General features: G+C 47.0%; 1 long non-coding RNA gene and 1 pseudogene across 1 annotated transcript in view; both read left to right on the top strand.

The window, feature by feature from the left end:
- LOC142465275 (uncharacterized) overlaps nucleotides 1-24,541 on the top strand; it is a 106,852-nt gene that overhangs the window by 82,029 nt on the left and 282 nt on the right. The gene's annotated exons all lie outside the window — the stretch shown is intronic.
- LOC142465208 (olfactory receptor 6N1-like) lies at nucleotides 13,137-22,501 on the top strand (annotated as a pseudogene).

The raw sequence follows: 24,541 nt of genomic DNA, 5'->3' as shown, positions 1-24,541 counted from the left end.
ATTGCTTCTCTTGGTACATACCCCCAAGGTGACCTGGAGTAATAGTGCACGGGTACTCAGTACTAGTAAATATGAGTATTAATGGTAACTTTATATTACCCCTTCTCAAGTAGAATTTAGAAGTATATTATGTGATAACTTGTTGGTCCTGTCGCACACTGTTTTTATTTCACTAATTATGTAGCTTGTTGACTAATTGCACATTATTAATAAATTAATACATATTATTTTGATGGGTAAATAATTAGGACCCCCTATGTAGTGTCCGCATAGCAAAAACTCTGACACCACCCTCATTCTCTCTTATCTCGACTACTGTAACCTCCTGCTGTCCGGTCTTACTGCCTCTCACCTGTCTCCCCTACAATCTATCCTAAACGCTGCTGCCAGAATCACTCTACTCTTTCCTAAATCTGTCTCAGCGTCTCCCCTGCTGAAATCCCTCTCCTGGCTTTCTATCAATCCCGTATCTCACACTCAATTCTCCTCCTCACTTTTAAAGCTTTAGACTAAGGTCCCAGTGCCTCCGCTGCACGCGCGCCCGCGAGGCTGGCGGCGAGTGCAGCCGATTCCCCGGTCTGCAATGAGCTGCAGGAAGAGAGACCGGTGGGGGGGGGCGTGGCGGGGGAGTGACGGGGCGCGGCCATGACGTCACCAAGCAGGTTCGCCCTTGTTGGCTGAATTGGCGGGGGGCGTGGCCTAGCGCTCCGTCGCGATTCCTGCTCTCAATTCTATTGAGAGAAGGAGAAACTCTCGCCACAGCGCTGCGGCCCCCCCTCGCAGCGGGCCCGGCGCCATTGAGGGGAGGGCTCTTGTCCCTGCAGCGTCCGCCACAGCAGGCACTGCAGTAGCATGCGGGGACAAAGCTTTACACTCTTCTGCTTCTCCTTACATCTCAGCCCTAATTTCTCGCTATGCACCATCCTGACTCTTGCGTTCTGCTCAAGGATGTCTTCTCTATACCCCCTTTGCATCTAAAGCCCTCTCTCGCCTTTAACCTTTCTCACTGACTGCCCCGCACCCCTGGAATGCCCTTCCCCTCAATACCCGACTAGCACCCTCTCTATCCACCTTTAAGACCCACCTCAAAACACACATGCTTTAGGAAGCATATGAGTAGCTCCATGGCTGATAATTAACACCTCATACATAACCCTTGGCCCCTTGCAGGTGCACTTACCACAACCCCCTCCTACTGTCTCTGTACGTTCTTTCTACCTACAAATTAGATTGTAAGCTCTTCAGAGCAGGGACTCCTTTTCCTAAATGTTACTTTTATGTCTGAAGCACTTCTCCCCTTTATGTCTTATTTATATTATTTGTTATTTATATGATTGTACCGTATATTACTGCTGTGAAGCGCTGTGTACATTAATGGCGCTATATAAATAAAGACATACATACATACATATTACAGGTGTTGTATGTAGCAATGAACAGAGGGTAACACATGTATCAGGTGCCATGAATGTATTCGCACGTTGTTTTGATCCTGGCACCTTTTGCAGTTTTCTTCTTTAATCTCTGATGTGAGTTATTATTACAAGGACTGAAGGCTCTTTATTCCCCTCATCAGAACATGCAAATTCAGCCTGTGCTTCCTGTCTGGGATCTGTCAGGTAGAAAAGCTGGAGCCGCAGGGCTGTGATGTGACAGTAATCTCTGTGACTTGTGTCCTGAGCCCGGACCCAGCGGGCAGCAGATAACATGTTTCTCTTCTGCTGTTTTCTGTGTCTCTCCTCACTCTCAGGTGAGTGACAGGGACCAAGGGGGAAAGTGACCTGATTTCTTTATTGTGGGAACTGATCTCTAACGTGTGTTACTTTCCCATTCACAGGAGTCATGTCAAATATCCAACTTGTTCAGCCCGGCTCAGAAATGAAAAAGCCCGGGGAGAGTGTGAAGTTATCCTGTAAAACTTCTGGGTTCACATTCACCAGCGTCTATATGCACTGGGTCCAACAGGTTCCAGGGAAAGGATTGCAATGGGTGAGCAGAATTGATCCTGCGGATGGGAGAACCTGGTACTCCTCGTCATTCCAAGGAAGATTCACAATCACTACAGATAATTCCATTAGCACGGCTTATCTACAGATAAACAGTGTGAAGTTGGAAGACACCGCCGTGTATTACTGTGCTAGGGACACAGTGACAATATCTCACAGACCTTCCATACAGAAACATTCGAGCAACAATTACACCCTGTCACTACTAGAGGGCAGCAAAACCTTACTGATTAGGTTTATCTAAATCTCCCAAACTGAGGATAAAACTGCAACAAATGTATCACAGGAAAGGGAAGCTGCTGAGAGCGATGTGTAAATCAGTGGGACGGGGATGTGTCATATGGGACATTACTGAGAGGGAGAGACTGACATGGGACCTGAGGGAAACACACAGGTTTATCCTACATTTCTCTGCTTAGTGATGGGGAATAATGTTATGTCTTATTTCCCTCAGGACAAGTCATAGTATTTCTCAGATGGTGTTTGTGATGTTTCTGATTTTCCCAATGCGGTCACTTTATATGGGGATAAAATCATCAATAAACAGAAATAAATGAAAGTGACGCTTCATTGTGTAATTGCAATCACAGCTGTAAGTAATTTATACTTCCGTCTGTAATTATAAATCGGGGAGAGAGATTAAAATACATCGAAGTTTATTCAGTTGACTTGCTCAATATAATTAGAGTTATTTTTAGACACAACCCAATTATCAAACTTCTGGGTAATGTCGAGTAATCTCCACCAATCCCAAATGCAGTCCATTTATGGCACGTTTGATACAAACAAACCAAATATGTATGTCTGAGGAGGTGATAGAGAAACCTGATGTCATAATTACACTTGGTGCTATATTTATGTAACCCCCCTACTAAGGGGTTACTAGCAGGTTAGTGTTTGCTGGGCCCACCCTGTGTTGTCATAGGGATCCTGATGTCACGATGAGTATGTAGGATAGGAGGAAAGTTCTAGAGAGTCAGGTTCCTGGAAGATAAAAGGAGAGGAGCCTCGGGAGAGTTGATAGGGATATATTCATAACGTAATAAAACAGACCAGGTCCCCCTTTATTTATTATGTTAAGATAGGGAGAGTGCCGTTTAATTAGGATCCAAGAAGATGGCTAGTGGTATCCAACAGGTCCCAGAGAGGGGAAAGTGACACACTACAGAGGGCCTCAGAAAGAGGGTTCCTGGGTGTTGGCGGATCATTTCTAGATGTGCAAAAGTATTAATCTCAGCCTGCATGGAAGTGACAGTTCCCAAAGAGTTCATAGGTATAATCTTCACCTTCATAGGACCAGCCAGGATCCCAGTAATGGACCCAGCTTAAACGGGGTCTAACAGGTTACTCTGAAACAAAAGGGTGGTCGGTTCCAATACCAGTAAAGCAACAATGCATATACAGCTTCCCCTGAGTGTTATTGTATTTTATTGTATGTCTGTGACGATCCAGGGGATTCCTTTCCCTTCCTTATCTTCCCCTGTCCCATCTCCTGTTATACCTTCTACCCTGTCCCACTCCTGTCCTGTTCCTTCTACCTCTCTCCCACTTCCTCAGCGCATGCCCCGCAGACCTCGCGCACCCGCGCAGTCCCCGAGCTCCTGCACCAGTGTTCCCCTCTCCCAGTCACTCGCTGCGCCCACGAACAATACCTTGCCATCCCTGGCGGTCCCGTCCGCTCCTCTGCCCCCCTCCTGCACGGTTCCCGCAGCGCGGCGCTCCGAGCGCCTGGTGACACGGCCTGTGCACGCGCCCCTTCCGCTCACGCAGGGCGTGCGCACGCGCTCCTTCTCCGGGCTCTGTCCGCCCTCTACGTCCTCCTCCCGGTCCCTGCGGGCCATCTCCCTCTCACAGCCTGTGCGCGCGCACCCTCAACTTACAGAGGGTCCGCGCACACGCTCCTTTTCTCTGCCCTGCCACGACCCTGACTCCTCCTCCCAATTCCTACCGGTTACTCCCCTGATTACCCCTTCTGTCTCCTCCTCTCTTCTTCCTGACCTATCCCTATCTTCTCCCACTTCTCTCTCTGCTCCTCCCCTCTCTGTCATTGGTGCACCTTCCTTTATAATCCCTGTCTGTCCACTTCTTCCTCGCTCTGCATACAGTAGTTCCTGTTTCCCTGTGTGCTGACCTATGCTGTGCTCCCTCTGTGTCCCTGCTGTATCCTGCTCCTGTGCTTCACCTTTGGATTTCCCTGGCTTTGACCCTGCTTACTCTGGACTATTCTGCTCTGTGTATCCCTTTGAACCTTGCTACACTCTCGACCACACTGCTCTCTGAAACCCTTGGACCTGGCTTTGTACCCCGACGACTCTACCCTCTGGAACCCTTGGACATTGGCACACGGACACGACTATCCCTACGCATACTACTAAAGACGTTGCAAGTATCACTAACTACTCATTAAACAGGCCCAGCAACGCTATACCACACTCCGGGCTTGCTCCCACTGCTGTGGGTGTGTGGTGTAATACCTTTCCCACCTCAGTTCTGGGGTCTTGCCAGGTCTGCGGGCATACAGGCATGACAATGTCTTTAGCTATATAGCGCCAAAAGTGTACTCAGCGCTTCACAAAGAATACAGTACAGGGAATTTAAAAAATACAATAAGTGGAGCAAAATCAGACAATGGGAAAGGAAATCCCTGGCCCGAAGAGCTTACAATCTAAGAGGTTTGAGGGGAAACTTACAGAGACAGCAGGTGAGGGAATAAGTGCTGTATGTAGATGGGTGTGCTTGGACCCAGCAGACAGCAGATAACATGTTTCTCTTCTGCTGTTTTCTGTGTCTCTCCTCACTCTTAGGTGAGTAACAGGGAGTTATACTAAAGACACACAGAACCCCTATGCAGCACTCTATTCCTAAGTGAGATGGTGAGTCAATTAAAAACTATTCTTTATTCAAAGATTAGTTAAAACAATGGGGTTTAAAACGAGTATTAAATAATGACAAGTGTTTAACAGGCTCTTGGGGTTAGGTACTCCAGAGGAGCGTCAGATAGGGTGGTAAAGTCCAGTGTTTGTGAACTCACTGGCCCTAGCCACCTTCATATGGAGCGATAGGCTAGAGGTAAGTGTTGTGAGGGACGATAGTAGTTGTCATATATGTAGTGCCACAGTAAATGAAAAACTTTTCATAAACTTTTCATATTTCAAAACACAGTAAAACTTTATTGGTGTGCAGGATTGGTAGAACCTAACAATGTGCTGCTGGATATTGCAGTCCGATAGAGATATGGTCGTATGGATATACAGTTGTGGTAAGTGTGCACCAAGTGTGCTATGCTGACGCCAACTGGGATATGTTGTGCGTAAGCGTACAGTTAGACCAGATATATATATAGGAAGAAGGGGGTAGGATGGTCCGTGGTTCACAGCAACTTCAGCAGCCAACGCATGGATGTCTAAAAAAACTTTATTGATCGCTAGCAGCAAACATCAGGCAACCACTCTAACATGTTTCGTCCAGGCTATGGACTTTTTCTTTGAAAAAGTCCATAGCCTGGACGAAACATGTTAGAGTGGTTGCCTGATGTTTGCTGCTAGCGATCAATAAAGTTTTTTTAGACATCCATGCGTTGGCTGCTGAAGTTGCTGTGAACCACGGACCATCCTACCCCCTTCTTCCTGTGTCATCATTTCCGGAGGAGCACGCTGACGCCAGCTACACCAGAGGAGGAAGCCGCTGCAGAATTCCCTGCACCAACAGGGACGGCTTTTTCGTGAGTACTCCTAACCTCCACGCGGTATTTCAGGGAGATTATTGAGGCGGTTAGTGCCGGGCTGTGATTTACTTGGGGGCGCCCCTTAGGGAGGTGTCCCTCTGTACCTCTATCCGGCTTACTATTACCCAACTCCCTGTTTTCAATACCGGAGGCTTATTGTTTCATTAATCATTGCTGGGTCTCTCTTCAATCAAGTTGCCATAAAGTGTGTGCACTACCTGTTAGCAGCCTCGGTATACTGGGTAATTCCATATTCTCCAGATATATATATATGTAGCCATGCATAATAATGACTGCATACATCTTCCCTGTTGGCTGTAAGTCCTGGTAAGTATAGGCCTGCCAACAGTAGTTATGGAGGTTTTCCCTCACACCCTGGTGTGGTGCCCTGTGTAAGGAAGGGAGTGGCTGTATGCTCTGAGTCTCTGGATAGTGACATCAGAGATGCGCCTGCCCCCTGAGGTATAAAGGGCACAACACTGTCAGTTAGTGTTGTTGCAAGGTTGGCAGAGAAGCATCTGGTAGAATGTATCTTCCTGCATAAGGGATTGGAGGAATACTTTTGTGACCCTAGTGCTGTAACTAGCGGTATCAGAGTGACCAATCAAGTCTGTCTCTGCCACACTGTGTCCAGGGACCTGGCACAGTGGTGATCTCCCTAGGAGAAAGGGAATCCCACTTCAATACGGGAGGGCGTACCTGGCAAAGGGACAGCACGGAAAGATGTGCGGCTAGAGCCGGCAGCTGCATAGGGCAGTCTGCTACATCCAAGTCTATAATAAAGATGCCTTGTTCAAAGAAACCCCCACTGTGTGAGTGTGAGATTACTCTGCAGTGGCGGTCACCACCGAGAAGGAGTTCCTCACCAGGACCATCTCCCTGCGGAAGCATAGATCCTGATGAGGTGGAGGCGCTGCACGTGAAGTAAGTTGGACTCGTACCCACTACCTCAGCGACCTGTCCTGATGACATCCCCTAATACCATCAAGCGGGAGACTCAGGAGTCCTGTTACTTGCAGGTGCACCACCACACACGACCTTGTAATGGGGACCGGTTAGACCACACGGGCCAATGTGAGATTGGGTGGGTCAGACAAGGGGGGTCCAGCCGTTACAATTGGAGGCGCTGCTGAGAGATACCTGTCAACAGGACAGGCTTTTGCTAGGCACACGCTAGGAAACAGAGAGAGTGTCTGCTGCCACTTTGTGCTGCGTGGGACGGAGCCAGGGGTAGTCAGGGAGATGCTGGAGCTGCATGCCGCAAAGACGCCTTGGGATCCGTAAGGGGTTAGTGAGTCTGGAGCAGGGGGCTATTGCTGTTCTAGTCACCTTGAGGAAGTGCTAGCGGGGGACGCCTGAAGGGGTAAACTGGTAACTGAGGGCAGGAATTCTGGAAGGGTCCGCACTAGGCTAGCCAAAAGTAGGTCGACGCCCAAAGTACTGCATGGAAGAGCCAGAGTACTCTAGTCTCCATTCCAGATCACTTACCAAGAAGCACAGACTGGAGGAACGTGTTACAGTAGACACAGAAAGAGTGAGCCTAGCCTGAGGTAGTGCAAACACGAGTCAGATCTACATTAGGTACACAAGGTGGTGCACAAGGCATGTTTATTGTACGGATGTGGTAGCTGCCCCGCAGAGTGGAGCTCCATGTACAGGAAATCAGTGTTCAGCGATCAAGAGAGACCTGTCAGAATGGAGGATTTGCACAGAGCAGAAGGTCCAGGATGGCGGGGAGAGAGAACCGTAGGAATGGAGGATCTGCATAGAGCAGAAGGTCCAGGATTGCGGTCAGAGGAAGAACACGCATATGAACTGTGCGTGGACGAAGAACAAGCTACAGGAGAGACTCTTGTGTGTTTGCTCTGGAATGGCGTGAAAGCCGTGGCTGCGCCGTGTTTATCATGTTTTTGTTCTCGGGATGATACCCCTGAGAATAATGAGCATGACAGTGTGATCCGATGGGAGGAACGAAATGGACTTTGTTATACCCCAATTAACAAACAGCCAGACGCTGCCTTCAATGGAAAAAAAGACAATACTTACCAAGATGGCGGTTCCCGCGTTCCCGGGACACCGCGTGGGCATGCTGCAGAAAGTCTTGCAACTTTGCAGTTTGCTAATTGTTGGCCAGGATTGGCGCCAACGAGAAAACTCCACCCCGATGGGGAGTTTGGCGCAAAAGCTGGAGCCGCGCCCTCATGGACTATGACTCACTCCGCGCCCTCATGGACTATGACTCACTCCGCACCTGTGCTGGGTCAGCCTACAAGTCTACGAGACATCCCCCTAGTTTCAACCAGGGGGAGTGGTTTGCGGTTCCACCGGATGTCGACAGAGAAAGTGGGAGGAAGGGTTGCTACATCAGCCCATGCCTTTCAGTTGCGAAGAGCCATTGACCAATATAGACCTTTGAGACGAGTGCCTCCGTTGGTAAAGATGGCTGAAGCTGCTGACAAAGTGGACCAGGGTCCGGTGATCTCCACTCACCCTTATTCGGCTCCAGGAGGCTTCCTGGTAATCCGTGTGGAGGGTGTGGAGACTATGGCGTGTCTTTGCCTGCAGTGCAGACTGCCGGGTGGAGCCGTGGGCAGCGAGGCCCGATGCCCCCACTGTGGACTGCAGTATATGTGGCCCATGACCACATTCGTACTGGTGCAAGCTGTGGGAGTGACCGGAAATGTCCCGATGCCGATAGAAGAGCAGCCGGGAGGCCTCTGGAATAAGAGTGCAAGTCCCGCGGAGACGGAGTCAGCTCTGGTGCTTCCGACGGAGAAACCCAGCCATCGGAGAGGTGATCACCGAGGAGCCCATCGCCGGTCTCCTACTGGAATGCCTCGGCCGAATTGCAGGCTAGAATCCTCGGACGAGGAGTGCGCAAGGCTGGCGAGTAAGACAGTTATAAGAAGAGACTGTCATACCATTGGTACGCCATGGAGGAATGAAATTCCTCATGGTGTGGAGACACGTAGTCGAGTGTCTCCAGTACCGCGACCATCCGATTGCCGGAGTCCCACTGCCGTGGTGACTAGTGGAACGGACGCAGGTCGATCCACCCCGACTCTGCGAGGTACTAAGACACCGTGCCTGTTGCAGAACCAAGGGATGGAAGAGACGGAGGAGCGAGTCCAGAGCCAGACTGGATCGCGCAGCAGACGGGCGTTGGCGGATGTCCTCGTGGAGGAAGAGATCCCGATTGGGGATCCACCCCAAGATGGCGTCGCAGCACGTGCGTGTGCGGAGGTGGTTCCGGAGGACCAGAGCGGCATCGAGTGGGAGATGGTGGCGCCTCTGCGGTCAAGCAGCGGGAACCGATCCCCTACTACCAGGGGGAACGGGCGTTCGAGTTGCAGAACCAGAAGCCCCGCTGCTGGAGACAAGAACGGACTTTGTGGCGACGTTAAGGCAGGTATCGCTGGAGAGCAGGTCGTAACCCTGTCAATGCCTACTGTTCGGTCCCGTCCCCAAACCCCGTCCACACCCAAGGTTAACCCCAAGGCCCTAGCTAAAGCCCCTGTACCCGTCACTATTTTATTTGGGTCCAGTTCCAGCTTAGGGTTGTCCGGGGAGTCACGGGGTCCTTCTGATGATCGGACTGGAAGCCTGGACTTGGGGACTTCGGATGATGGGTCGGAGGGAAGAGGGAGGATGTCCCGACAGGTGTCGGTGTCTAGTGATTGCCCTAGTGTGCTAAGTATTACAGTGAGAAACACCTCCCAGTATAAAGGAGTCGTTGAGCGATCTGAGGGTACGTCTGGGGTATCTTCTGGGGGGCCTGATGAGGAGTCCCTAGAAGAATCTATAGACCATAGCTCCGAAGAACGAAAGGAGACTAGATGGTGGGCCCCATTGTACGAGGGGTATGTATCCTGGTTCGACCGCACCCGATTTATCTTAGAAAGGGAGGGGGTGGTTGATCACTGGTGGGCTGCCGGTGACTTTGACGACAAGGCATACCTTAGGGCCCTAAGGGTAAGGTGGGATCGTATCCAGGCAGGCCTTATTATTCCTAAGGGGTCCGCAGGGTTGGATGACCCGGTAGAAACCGATGAGCCCCTGTCATGGGTGCTGCCCGGGGCGGCTGGTCAAAGTAGCTTGACCAGGACTTGCCGAGCTGAACGGGCTATTGCGGCAACATACAGAAGGTCGCATGGGCTTGATTACCCGTATGTCCCGGAACCTCTAAAGAGAGAGATAGAGGAGAATAGGGAGAGATGGCTTAAAAATGATATCCAACACTATATCATAGAGAAAGGGGGAGCCATTAAAGGGATGCAGGCCGAGCAGAGGGTAGCTCAACTTATGCGGGTCTGGAAGATAGGACGCAGTGTGTACATGCACAAAGTGGTGTATTGCAATGAGCGAGGGATACCACGGGAATACAGCGTGACTGTGCATGATGCTGCGGGGCGGGAGGTGAAGAAGCCAGATCCTCGACATTATTATTGATTAACCAATAGAGTGGTCTGCTGTTTTCTTTAGCGCTCCCTGCTGGTCAGTGAGTGCGATGGGCTTGCATTATTATGTCAATGTGATGATGTTTGCCATATTATTTGTGTGTTCTTTTGCAGTTTCCTGGCGCAAGGTACACCAAATTTAGGTCCCAGCCGGGACGGTGTGTATTAACCAGGGGGAGTATGTAGCCAGGCATAATAATGACTGCATACATCTTCCCTGTTGGCTGTAAGTCCTGGTAAGTATAGGCCTGCCAACAGTAGTTATGGAGGTTTTCCCTCACACCCTGGTGTGGTGCCCTGTGTAAGGAAGGGAGTGGCTGTATGCTCTGAGTCCCTGGATAGTGACATCAGAGATGCGCCTGCCCCCTGAGGTATAAAGGGCACAACACTGTCAGTTAGTGTTGTTGCAAGGTTGGCAGAGAAGCATCTGGTAGAATGTATCTTCCTGCATAAGGGATTGGAGGAATACTTTTGTGACCCTAGTGCTGTAACTAGCGGTATCAGAGTGACCAATCAAGTCTGTCTATGCCACACTGTGTCCAGGGACCTGGCACAGTGGTGATCTCCCTAGGAGAAAGGGAATCCCACTTCAATACGGGAGGGCGTACCTGGCAAAGGGACAGCACGGAAAGATGTGCGGCTAGAGCCGGCAGCTGCATAGGGCAGTCTGCTACATCCAAGTCTATAATAAAGATGCCTTGTTCAAAGAAACCCCCACTGTGTGAGTGTGAGATTACTCTGCAGTGGCGGTCACCACAGAGAAGGAGTTCCTCACCAGGACCATCTCCCTGCGGAAGCATAGATCCTGATGAGGTGGAGGCGCTGCACGTGAAGTAAGTTGGACTCGTACCCACTACCTCAGCGACCTGTCCTGATGACATCCCCTAATACCATCAAGCGGGAGACTCAGGAGTCCTGTTACTTGCAGGTGCACCACCACACACGACCTTGTAATGGGGACCGGTTAGACCACACGGGCCAATGTGAGATTGGGTGGGTCAGACAAGGGGGGTCCAGCCGTTACATATATATATATATATATATATATATATATATATATATATATATATATATATATAGCGTGTAAACCTTGGATCTGAAGTATGTAGATCCTTGGTAAACACTAGTACTCAAATGGTTTACTGATGGATGTATGGACACTGCTTTATCTCCTAGTTGAACACACTAGGAGTTGTAGCTAAGAGCTGCACCTTTAATGACCAATGGATTGGTAAGCAATATATAGCCTTTGCCTAGTTGGTGCAGCGCTGTAACATATACTTTAGAAACTGGCACTCCAGATTTAAATTACTGGGTTGAGGTACTGTGAGCTGTTTGAGGTAAAATCCTATCTTATAAATAAGGTGCTCGGATGACAGCAAGATAGTGCTCTCTTAAGTATATCACTGCGTTTTATGTGGCCAGATGTATCAATCGTTCCCTAGTTTTGGCTCTAAAGACCATTGGGTCTGTATGGAGCCCTTGTGTGTGCCGCAGCCGAGCCACGCTGACTTCCTCTGATCGCGTGGAGTCAGCGTCTGTGAACCGGGGCTCTGCCGTGCACGTGACTACGTGGTGCTGACGCGCGCATTTCGCGGGTATGCTTTTTCAAGGCCAGGTATACGGGGACCCAAGGGGAAAGTGACCTGATTTCTTTATTCTGGGAACTGATCTCTAACGTGTGTTACTTTCCCATTCACAGGAGTCTTGTCAAATATCCAACTTATTCAGCCCGGCTCAGAAATGAAAAAGCCCGGGGAGAGTGTGAAGTTATCCTGTACACTTCTGGGTTCCCAATCACTGATTACTTTATGCACTGGGTCCTGCAGGTTCCTGGGAAAGGATTGCAATGGGCAGAATTAGCCCTGTGATTAGGAACACAGAGTCCCCCACATTCCAAGGAAGATACACAATCACTACAAATAATTCCATTAGCGCGGCTTATCTATAGATAAACAGTCTGAAGACATCACCAAATATTACTGTTATAGAGAGAGATGGGAGAGGGGACCACTGTTTTATATCAGTACAGACAGTCCTCGGTTATCCAACAGAATCCGTTCTGGAAGTAGCGTTGGATAGTGAAACCGTTGTAAAGTGAGTCCCATGTTAATCAGTGGCGGTGAGCGTTGGATAATGCATTCAGGCATCGGATAACGCATTCCGGCATCGGAAAACAGTCCTTACGGTTGCATTGTAAAGCGTTGGATATGCCAGTCGTCGTAAAGTGAAACATTGGATAACGAGGACAACCTGTACAAGAAACCTATACTTTTATTTAATACAAATGTTTTACCAGGAAGTAACACAAAGAACCACAAAGTACAAGCAAATGTTAACCCTTAGCACACTGGTCCTGTGCAGAGGGGAGCAGATCTTGGGGAGCCCCATCAGGCTGTCCGCCTTAGGGACAATGCAGATGTACACTGGGGTGGTTGAGATTCAATGCAGCTGTGAACACAAAGTTCTTTGTGTCCTCTTGGCTCATTAACATTCCAGTGGGTGGGGCTGATGTTCCACAAAGTTCAAGCAAATGTTAACCTTTAGCATGCTGGTCCTGTGCAGAGGGGAGTCCCATCAGGCTGTCCACTTTTGGGGCAACCTAGATGTACACTGGGGTGGTTGTGATGCAATACATTTCCTGATCATAGATTTAGGGGTCTGGGACAAACAATGACATCTGGGGCATTATTTATCTGCCATTATTGGGGACTTCTGATTAATTCCTGTTTCAAAAACTCTGCATTATTTAACCCACCTGGTTACAAAGGGGTTAAAAACATTTCCCAGCGTTGAGAAGTAAAGAGGGATCCGGACGCCCCCATCGGGATTAATGTAAGAGAGAGGTACTTTTATTGCCAACCCTCCACATGATTAAAACACGATCTACTAGGAGCCTCATGCACAGCACGAGCCAAAATGGCGGCCTAAACCACGCCATTGATCGCGATGGCGACTGCACCCCTGAGATCAAGAGACGCTTGGAAGAAATGCGATGGTCAGTATGAACAACATCTGGAAGAGTAAAAACATCAGCCTGGCAACCAAATGCAGATTGGTCAGTGCTATCGTTTTCCCGATAGCAACATATGACTGCGAAACCTGGACTCTGAGAAAGGCAGACAGGCGAAAGATCGATGCATTTAAAATGTGGTGCTGAAGACGTCTTCTACGCATTCCGTGGACATCCAGAATAACGAACCAAGCAGTTCTGGAACAGATCAAACCGAAAATCTCACTGGAGGCCAAGATCACGAAGCAAGAGCTCTTCTACTTTGGTCATATCATGCAAAGCAAGTTGCTTGAGAAGGAAGTCATGCTTGGAATGATCGGTGGCAAAAGAGGAAGAGGCCGCCCAAGAACTCCCTGGCTAGATACCATCAAGAAAGATACTGGACTGGACAAAGCAGAATTGAAAGAAGCCGTGAGAGACCGGAAGACATGGAGAACACTGATCCATAGAGTGGCCGAGAGTCGTACTCGACTGAACGGACAAGGAAGGAAAGAAACCACAAGCTCTTCTCACCCTGGGCTCTAAAAGCGATTAAATAAGCAAACCCAAGAATGTTTGGGGTTTCTCCGAGCTTGTTGGGTGTTTGTGTGTTTATTAACTATGTGCAGCTGATCTCAGCTTTTTTTGGGAGGGAAGTCCCCCCCCCCCCCCCCCACCCCAAGGTTTAAGCTCGCTCCTCCATGTGACGTGGGGAGGAAGGGGTTAAACTGATTTGCTATGCATTACTGTGTTTGCCCTGTCCCAGCCATTCCCCCCCCCCCCCCCCATTTGCAGGCCATTTCCTGCCTGCCATGTTAAAAGACAAAATGCATTGCTCGACATACCCTCTAACCGACATATGATGGCGGTATAGCAGCCGGCATTTCAATGAGAAATACTCATTCTAGAACGAAAGCACACAGAAACCTGATTTTTGGGGTGCAAATACAGTGAACCACTACATGCACATAGATATAAAAATTACAGTTATAACACAAACGGAACATGTTGTTTTAATAAAGTGTGTATAAACTGCAGATTGTAAATGTAAGGCAGGAGGTATTTTTTGTAAGTCCAAGCAGAAATTACTTGGACATCCAGCTGTGATATGGGTGAATCAGCTGGGGGTATTTTCATGGCTGAACTTCAAAGGGGTCGCTGATTTAGCACCCCTCAGTCTAAAAGGAGAGTCAGGGATGAAAAGACCCAGAGACCCATAATATATACACGGCCGGCATTCTGAGGTATACCAGATGACAGGCTATTGACATCTCTGGGTGAAAAATCAGACTCAGTGGTGCCAAGGTATGGGTGTAGCCCAGGTATGCTAAGTGGCATGGGCTTCAACCTGACCCCATGAGCCCTGCCCACCGGACAGCCCTTTTGACCGGTCTTATGAACTGTGGGTAATTTGGCAAATCGTGGTTTTTTTTGTTCCCACGAGGGGATTGGATCCACATGTTAAAGATAGCTTTGGGCAGTCTATAACCGTGGCTCCCCAGGTATCCCCAGTGTGATTCCTCAATTTTGATCCATGATGTAAAGATGCATGACTTTGTTCCAGCACAGCGGCAACTGGTCCAGGAGTGAAGGGGTTAATAACAACATAACCACAGGACTTTTAAAACCAAGGCTGCATTTCTGGCGCTTGCAAGCTAAGGACAATTTCTTTCGTTCCAAGGCCAATTTATTGTGTTCCCTTATCCCAGTAAGTGTTGTTTTAAGTGTATTCTGCAGATGTTGTGTGTTTGTCTATTAAGGAAATAAATCACAATTTATTTTGCAACTTGTTCTGTTCAATCAAGTACCCAGAAATATAAATGTGTGGATGAAGTTGGTGTCCATCGTGACACTCCCCACTTTCCAAGTTGGCAGGTCAGTTTCATTTTGCTGAGTTATGACAGATCTAATGCAGGTAATTCTTCCTGTAATAATACATGTAAATAAGAATTTTAACTCAGGGAGTGTTAGGACCTGCTAACGGTCATGCCTTGAAAGTGGCAGCAGGCTTAAGATGCTTTGGCCAAAGGATTAAACTAAATGACCCTTTTTCAAGAGAATATACAGGTATTGCACTGTGTATTTTTGTCACATTGGAAATAGCTTTGGGCATTTTGTTTGTTTTTTTGTTGTACATAAACAGGGTCCCCATGTCAGTTAAGATCTCTTTAGGACTTCCCACCTGGCTAAACAAACTCTTTTGCTATGTTTTTGGCAGAAGTGTTACGTAGGGGAATTGCCTCCGGATAGCAGGTGGCATAATCTAATATTACCAATATATGCTGGTGTACTCTAGCAGATTTTATTAGAGGTCCTACTAGATCCATAGCGATCCAATCAAACAGTACTTCTATCATTGTATGGGGTACCAATGGGCTACGGTATGCTTTCAACGAGGCAGTATTCTGACATTCTGGGCATGAGAAACAATCATTTGTACTGCTGCGACACACTTTATTCGAGCAAATACCCAGTATGTACCTGGCAGATACCTGGAATGCGCCGCTCCTCACCTCTGACAAGCCCCGTTGCATTTGCCTTCCCAGCCTGGGTTCATGCCTGGCTGACGGGCGGCTGATCTGTTAAATGATAATGATTAGGATTTAATAGGCTGCAATGCTTCGCGTGTCTACCAGATGGCATAAATTCATGAATTGTAATGCAGTATATATATATATATATACTGTGCAGTATTGCAGCCAGCGGGAATAAAATGCTTCAATCCCTGCATGGAAAATAACTCAATGCACTCGGGCAGAAAACAGTCACAAACCTCAATACACCCGGGTAAACCCGAATTCGTGGGACTAGCCGAGCTCGAATAAAGTGTGTTGCCAGTGTAATTTACGCTAGAACCCCAGGCCAAAAGATAACCTCACATAACCTTTTCTCTTGTCTTTTACACCCCAGGTGCCCCCCAATGGGTGACTATGTGCTATGTGCAAGGTGTAATACAATATTTCAAACTGTCCGTGGGACTAACAACTGTTTAGTAATAGGAGGAATTCTACTATCGACCCGATGTACGAGGTCATTTTCTACCTCTAAATAAAGGTAGGAAAGTGACATCTCTGGTGTATTGGTAGTACCACTCTGGTCCCGTATATTCCTCCTCAACTAAGGTGGGCTCTTCCCACTGGGCCCTCTTACAACTCTGGGACTGACCTCTAGGTCAGCCATTGTCTTATCAGTTCTAGGGTGCTAGATGGCCCTTCAGCATCCTGCCTTGGGGTGTACCCTACCACGCTAGCCATTGGAAAGAGAATTTTACAGCACGTTTCCTCTTCCCCCTTTTGTATTTGCGCCCTCCTCGACCTCCATGTCTGAAAAAGGAAAACATCTTGCTTCTCGTGTTGCCTTTTTATGATCTGCTGGCGAACTCTGAGCCTTCTGATATGTCTCCAGATGTGTCATTGACATGTCAGCTTATTACAGACTAACACATACAAGTCCCTTAGGGCTGCGGGTGAAGGTCACACAGATAAAACACATGGAAGTCCCGTCCTTCCGGGACACACAGGAAACAGAACAGGAAGAAGCTGTGAGCCTGAAATCCCCCAGCAGAGATCTCTGGGGAAGAGGTTATGTGCAGAGCAGCAACTCAGATCCTCTACAGTTATCTGTATCCTGTGAGCATGAACATGTGAGATTTAATGTCGGGAACACGGGAATCAGCAGATCAGTTACTTCTGTTTCTCTGACTAATGACAGCTTCATAATTACTATGCAAACAAAACACAGAACAAAGCTAACATGTTACCTGTGCCTGAGGTCTGACAAACAGTCTGATCACCAATATAGATTAGCTAATAATTTTTCAATCCCCTTAAGATTTTGTTTACCATGGAAATGTTAAAAGTATAAAAAATGATTTAACAAAGACTTCTATTTGTCCGATTTAATTTAGAAAAAGGTTTTAGTCATCTTCATTTAATCAATAAAAAATATCTCTGTCATTTGGTCACTTTCCCCATAGTAAGGAAATAAGCATATGCATTTAACCCACAAATAAATCTGGTGCTGTTTTATGTCCCAATATTTATCACCGGAAGATATTGTTTGATTGTTGTAATTTTTCCAATCTTCTAATTATGCATTTAATGCAAATCTCAATTAACCTATATTTTTATATATACAGTAAATGTCTATTTTTCCATGTAACCATGTAGAAAGTTACTTAACAATACTCTGACAAGCAAAATGATACGAAATTGTATGCAACTTTATAAAGACATAGGGAACTGCATGAATATCAGGGTTTAAATGTATTTCCCTGTAATGAGCTTTATATGTGTGTATATGATTAAGGACAGATGTGCACATTGGTTTTATATATATAGATATACATATATAATTTGGACACTATGCAAATAAAGTAACCACATGTCCTGTGTATAAATGTCTCTGTCCCCGAGTCCCAGATAAAGCAGAGGAAGTGACTCTGTCCCCTGCAGGAGCCGCTCACCCCCTGACACTCCCACACTGCCCCCAAACTCTGCAGTTATGGAGACTTTTCTCAGGCTGGGATTATTAGTGTCATGTTTAACAGGTAACATTTCCCAGGAGACATGTCACACAAGATCAGGATAACATGTCATTTAAATGATTAATGTCCCTGAGGTCACACGGGTGTAGAAGTCTCTTTATGTGTCATGGTGTTTGTCTCTTTCAGGGGTTCTGTCTGATGTCCAACTTGTCCAGTCGGACCCAGTGGAGATAAAGCCCGGAGCCTCTCACACACTGTCCTGTGCAGCCTCCGGATTCACATTCAGCAGCTATTACATGGGCTGGGTTAGACAGAGTCCCGGGGGAGGGTTACAGTGGGTGTCTCTGATTACCAGCAGCGGGGGCACCGCATACTATGAGGATTCAGTTAAAGGGCGATTCACAGTCTCCAGAGACAATAATAAGAACACGTTATATCTACAAATGAATAACCTGAGGACTGAAGACACCGCCCTGTATTACTGTGCGAGACACACAGTGACAAGAGTCCTCACAGGACTGTGACAAATACTGTCCTGTCCCTCCTCACTTTGGCAGCAGGGGGCAGCAGCAACACATGAAAAGCCTAAATAAGAAGTGCAGGTTCAGTACACACAAGGCTTCTAGTTTCTCTATCACTGTTATTAAACGGGAATGTAATAAACATTGTTTCCATCAGACACAAACCTGAGAGAATGCTCTGTAATGTGGGGGATGGATTTGGGGGAAACGGAATGACTTGTTCCCTGTAATACTGAACATTGTCCTGTTTCTGTTACAAAAGATCAGACTTTTATTTTTATACAGACAAAAGGTGTTTACTAATCAAAGATTGTTACATATTTGCACCAGAGCCTGTATGATTGTGAGTGTGTGAGTGTGTGTGTGTGTGTGTGTGTGTGTGTGTGTGTGTGTGTGTGTGTGTGTGTGTGTGTGTGTGTGTGTGTGTGTGTGTGTGTGTTTGTTTGTGAGTGTGAGTTTGAATTAGTCCAATTGTGAGTATGATTATGAGTGAGTTTGAGTTTGTGTATGAGTGAGTGTGAGTATAGGGCTGGAGTAAAGATTTACCTTTATGGAATAAAATGACACATATTATTGTTTTATCCTTTTCTAGAAATCTCTAAGTTACTGGCCCATATAACACAGATTTGTTGAGACTCACACAGTTCTGTAACCCAGAGAAGTACAGGATCCATTCTCAGTACATGTCAGATATAGAAAAGCAGTGATACTGTGATCACAGGAGCAGCTAATGGGACATATCAGGAAATGTAACCTCCCCAATCAGATGTTTTGTACTAATAACTGCACGTTTAATAACAAGAAATCAGACAAAATCTTCTTCTGTATCTTAGTTTTCCTTCCCTTTTGCACCCAACCTTGTGACATGAAAACATGAAATAAATTATTTCTGCAGCAATCGTTTCAATGCGTTTATTTTTACTTCATATTTTGTTTTCTCACATCAGTCTGTCTGTCTGTCTGCAATCCCTAGTAATTTTCTTTTTATCTGTGATTTAAACAAATTGCCTATAACATTATGTGTAATAAATAAGGGAACAAGCTGCGTGTTACATTCTCAGCTCACTCTGACGGTCTGTGTTCACTTTTATATCTGTTATTATTCTATCCCCATCTCTATCCCCATCTCTATCCTCCCCTCTATCCCCCCTCTATCCTCATCTCTATCCTCATCTCTATCCTTATCTCTATCCTCCCCTCTATCCCCCCTCTATCCTCATCTCTATCCTCACCTCTATCCTTATCTCTATCCTCATCTCTATCCCCACCTCCATCCCCATCTCTATCCTCCACTCTATCCCCCTCTATCCTCACCTCTATCCCCCACCTCTATCCCCACCTCTATCCCCCACCTCTATCCTCACCACTATCCTCATCTCTATCCTCCCCTCTATCCTCCCCTCTATCCCCCACCTCTATCCCCCACCTCTATCCCCCACCTCTATACTCACCTCTATCCCCACCTCTATCCCCAGCTCTATCCTCACCTCTATCCTCCCCTCTATCCCCCACCTCTATCCCCCACCTCTATCCCCCACCTCTATCCCCCACCTCTATCCCCCACCTCTATCCCCACCTCTATCCCCCACCTCTATCCCCAGCTCTATCCTCACCTCTATCCTCCCCTCTATCCTCCCCTCTATCCCCCACCTCTATCCCCCACCTCTATCCCCCACCTCTATCCCCCACCTCTATCCCCACCTCTATCCCCACCTCTATCCCCAGCTCTATCCTCACCTCTATCCTCCCCTCTATCCCCCTCTATCCTCACCTCTATCCTCCCCTCTATCCCCACCTCTATCCCCACCTCTATCCTCCCCTCTATCCTCCCCTCTATCCTCCCCTCTATCCCCCACTCTATCCCCCCCTCCATCCCCACCTCTATCCTCCCCTCTATCCCCCTCTATCCTCACCTCTATCCTCACCTCTATCCCCACCTCTATCCTCACCTCTATCCCCACATATATCCTCAATCCGCACCTCTTTCCCCATCTCTATTCCCCCTCTATCCTCACCTCTATTCCCCCTCTATCCTCACCTCTATTCCACCTCTATCCCCATCTCACCCCTATAGTTCCCCTAATTGATTGTTCTCAGTCTGACTCACTGAGCCACTCCTTCAGCACTACTCAATACAATGATACAATGATACAAAGCATCACTTATATATCTCCTAACGTTTCACAGGCCATTGAGTCTTAGTAATTCTCTTTACAATCTTTTAAATAATGCATTAAATATGATTAAAAAATAAATAAAATAAGGCTAAAATGGGGATGAAGTGGTGTCTTAGCTCCCACCAACGTTCTTCTGTTTTTATATGCATATCAACTTACTGAATATAGAAGAGTAAACAATGATTGGCGCCATCAGTAGTATGGGATTATAATTTATATTGCTGTTATAATGTTGCACTTCTTAGTCTGCCGTCATATATTGGAGTTTCCTTTGAGTATTTTGTGTCTTTCTTTTCCAGACAGAAAACCTGCGGCTCTCATGAACACGGTGAATAGAACCCTGGTGCCGGAGTTTGTTATTCTGGGGTTTTCCAGCAGCAGGGAGCTTCAGGAGGTCTACTACAGTATGTTGTCTTCTTGGTAATGTATATTCTGACATTAACCCAGCATGCGGTTAACATTGTGGTCATACACTTGTACTATCGCCTCCATACCCCTATGTACTTCGTCCTCGTCAACCTCTCATTTCGGAGATTGCCTGTCACTGTCACTGTCCCCAAGATGTTGGCCAACTTCCTATCAGAGACAAAGACCCTCTCAATTAACGGATGCTTTGCCCAGTCGCACATTTTCTTCTTTCTAGGTACCACTGAATGCTTCCTGTTGACTGCAATGGCATATGATCGCTACCTAGCGATCTGTAATCCTCTACATTATAATGGACTTATGGACAGATGGGCTTGTATTTGACAGGAATCCACTCCTGGGTTTGGCTGGAGCCCATCCATCCGGAGCTTTGCAGGTTCCAGACAAACTATTCCCTGCTTCTGAAATCACCTGCCTCCTGCTGCCTCCTGTGCAGCTCTGGCCTGATTGGCCTCCTGTGCTATTTAGTTCCTGCCCCGCCCTCAGGAAGTTGCTGGACATAGACTTTGCAATCCATCTTGCAAGTAACTGTGCTTGTCACAGACTCTCTGTTTGGCCTGCTAGGCCTCCTTGTGCCTTGTATCCTGCTCCCAGTCCTCTGCTCCCCAAGGCCTCCTTGCATAGCAGCCCCGGCGCTGCTTCCTTTGTTCCTGGCAGACTTCGCTGCCGTGCTGTAGCGGCTACGCTGGTTTCCCCAGTGTTTCCTGTGGCGTGTCTGCACCCCTGGTCTCCACCACTCTCGGCTGTACCCGGCTAGGGGGTGCCATTTTGTGCTGAAGCACTGGATTCCCAGTTCCTGTTGTCTGCACCCCTGGTTCCTGTGACCTTCCTGTCTGCAGTTCCTGTTTCCAGTGGTCTCCACCACTCTCGGCTGTACCCGGCTAGGGGGTGCCGTTTTGTGCTGAAGCACTGGATTCCCAGTTCCTGTTCCTATCTCTGAAACCCTGCTGTCTTCACTGAAGTAGCATTGTTGGATTCCCTGATGACGACCTCGGCTCGTATCCTCGACCACCGCTCCTGTGCCACCTGCCTTGACCCCGGCCTGGATAACGTTAACTCTGTTCTCTCCAATCCTGAACCTGGCCTGTTTGACGATGATTTCCGCACTCCGGACCAGTCTGCGTGGTCTAAGGTCGGTGCTTGTACATCCCCACCTCAGCCCCGCGGTCCGGTACCAGTTTTAGGCAAGCACGTACGTTACAGTATTAAATTTGCGGGGGGTGCCGGCTGGGTGGTTCTCTGGCACCAATTTTGCCATCCACATTCATATTTCGCTTTCCTTTCTGCGGCTCTAATGTCATCGACCATTTCTTCTGTGACTCTCCCCCACTGCTGAAACTCTCATGCCAAAGCATCGACACTATTGAGGTGATTGTCTTTATATTAGGCTCCTTAATTCTCCTAACTTCATTCTTGCTGACCATGGTCATCAATATCATCTCTACTATACTGAAGATCCCTACGGCCGATGGACGTCAGAAGGCGTTTTCCACCTGTGCTTCCCACCTCACCATAGTCATTATATTCTATGGCACCACCATGTTCACATATGTCAGACCCAGGACCCTCAATGCTTTTGATACCAACAAGGTCTTGTCCATCATGTACTCTGTAGTCACCCCAATGATCAATCCCATTATCTACAGTTTAAGAAACAATGATATCAGACAAGCAGTGAAGAACGTTGTGGGTAGAAAATAAATTAGTAACTAATTGCACGTAAATCCTGCTTTACAACAACGATCAAAAACGTCAATTATTTGTTTAGTAAGCCGTAAGTTTGTGTGTTAACAAAGTAAAATGTACAAGCCTGTGTGCATAACTGTTGGACATCCACCACTTCTATTTGGTAGCTTAGACAATCTGGAAGTGGTGCAAAGCTTCCAGTTGGTATATTTCGAAGATGCAAAATCCATTACTATTAACTGCCAATGAATCCCAGTTTATTGGGAGGCCAGAGAGCTGGCTGTGACCTTGGAGTCGTATCTCATCTACTGTACATGGGAAATGCCAACAGGTGAGTCTTAAATCTATTGGGGGGGATTCTCCTTCCTGACATCAGTCATCCCAATCTACCGTTACACAGTTAAAGTGCATTGCCAGAAGCTGAACTATTTGTATATTTTACTTCTTCGCAGCCATAATTTCCTCCTGAAGAGAGAATACATATAGTCAAACACTCGGCTACCATGTTCCAATAAACCAGGTTATTTTGAACAAAATGTGGTCACCCTCTTTTTCCTATTGAGCGGATGGGGGGGTGTCGCTGCATCTCTGCATTTTGCCTGCACTTTTTCTAGCGGAGTCGCACGTCGGAGTATTCCTTTATCACGTACTACAATATCAGAGCCCAGCTCCCACAGAGGATGTGAGTAAGAGATTGTGTTCTCTATTTATCACTTGTTTGCACACTTATACTTTAGTGGAGGGGGAAAGCTGTAAGCTGTATATACTCGGCTTGGGAGAATATTTATGCTCCTGGCAACTTAAGGGTTGATAACATATTGACAATATACATGCCTAAATAGGTGCTATCTCCAATGTAATCAGCCCCCCTCTAACTCCACATTAATGAGGTATACATTCTAGGAATACTTCATCCATTTATTGTTCTAAGAAGTTTTTACACGAATATATGGAGTTCAAGAAAGGTTTGGAGCCCCAGGTATCCTGTTGCTGGACTATACTGTACCTACCTTGCAAAGCATACTGCTGAAGCCCACTGCCCTTTCTAGAAAGACTGACATACTCTTAATTTTGGAACTCGATGTACAGTAACCTTTATCCTTTTAAGTGTGATTGCCAGACCCTCAGTAAGAAGCGTTACCAAGACATCCTCTGTGTTTTATCCCTCTCTTCACTCATGTTCTGGACTGTAATGTTTTTTAAATTATCTTCATTGGGACCTAGCGTACAGTACATGTACCTAACAACGAACCTGTTAGCAGGAACAAGGATAGAAAAAACGGAGCACTATCCAATGAGATAAGGATCCAGAGCGGGCTATCTCATAAAAAAGACTTTATTGGGTCATACAAAAAAAAGAACCCCTAAAGAGATAGGGGAAACACACAGCACGTTTCACGCCTATAGCGTTTCATCATAACCTGTTAGACCTGGATGCTACTGTAAATCACTGTCATGTATAATGTTATAAAACCATAAGTTGAAGACTCGCGGTTTTCCCCTATACCGTGTAGAAAAATATGTCTCCTGCGGACCTTAGCATGTTACATAAAACACATAAACTTGAGGGTGATGATAAAGAGAATAAGAGAGAAGTTCTTAAAATGTCAGATGTGTCTTCAATTTGTGATACTAAACTAGAGCATGTAACTATTCCAAAGGAAAATGCAGCAGCAGAGCAGCTTCTGCCCACTATTACTTCAATACCGAATCAAAACATTGCAGGATTCAAATGTGATTTACAGTAGCTGGGATTGCAAAACATACAGCTGATCATACAAGCAGAATTTCTAATGAAGAATCCCCTACTCAGGCCTTATGAATTGATGAGCTGAAAAGGGCAAAATGCTCAACTTGCGATGAAAAGTAGACAATCTGGACAGCTCCAGACAGAACAACAGTCCCATTGTGGGAATTACACTTTCCTATGTATCTACAACACTTCCAAAACCACCGAAGTCGGAGGAAAAACGTTTACTCGTAAAAACCGAAAGGGCGCATAGAATTGGCCTAGAAAGGATTCATCTCTACAAATAATTTTTGATGAAAGTTCTACATTTTCCAGA

Source organism: Ascaphus truei, chromosome 13 (assembly GCF_040206685.1).
Source record: "Ascaphus truei isolate aAscTru1 chromosome 13, aAscTru1.hap1, whole genome shotgun sequence".
NCBI lineage: Eukaryota > Metazoa > Chordata > Amphibia > Anura > Ascaphidae > Ascaphus > Ascaphus truei.
This window is presented reverse-complemented; position numbering and strand designations above follow the sequence as displayed.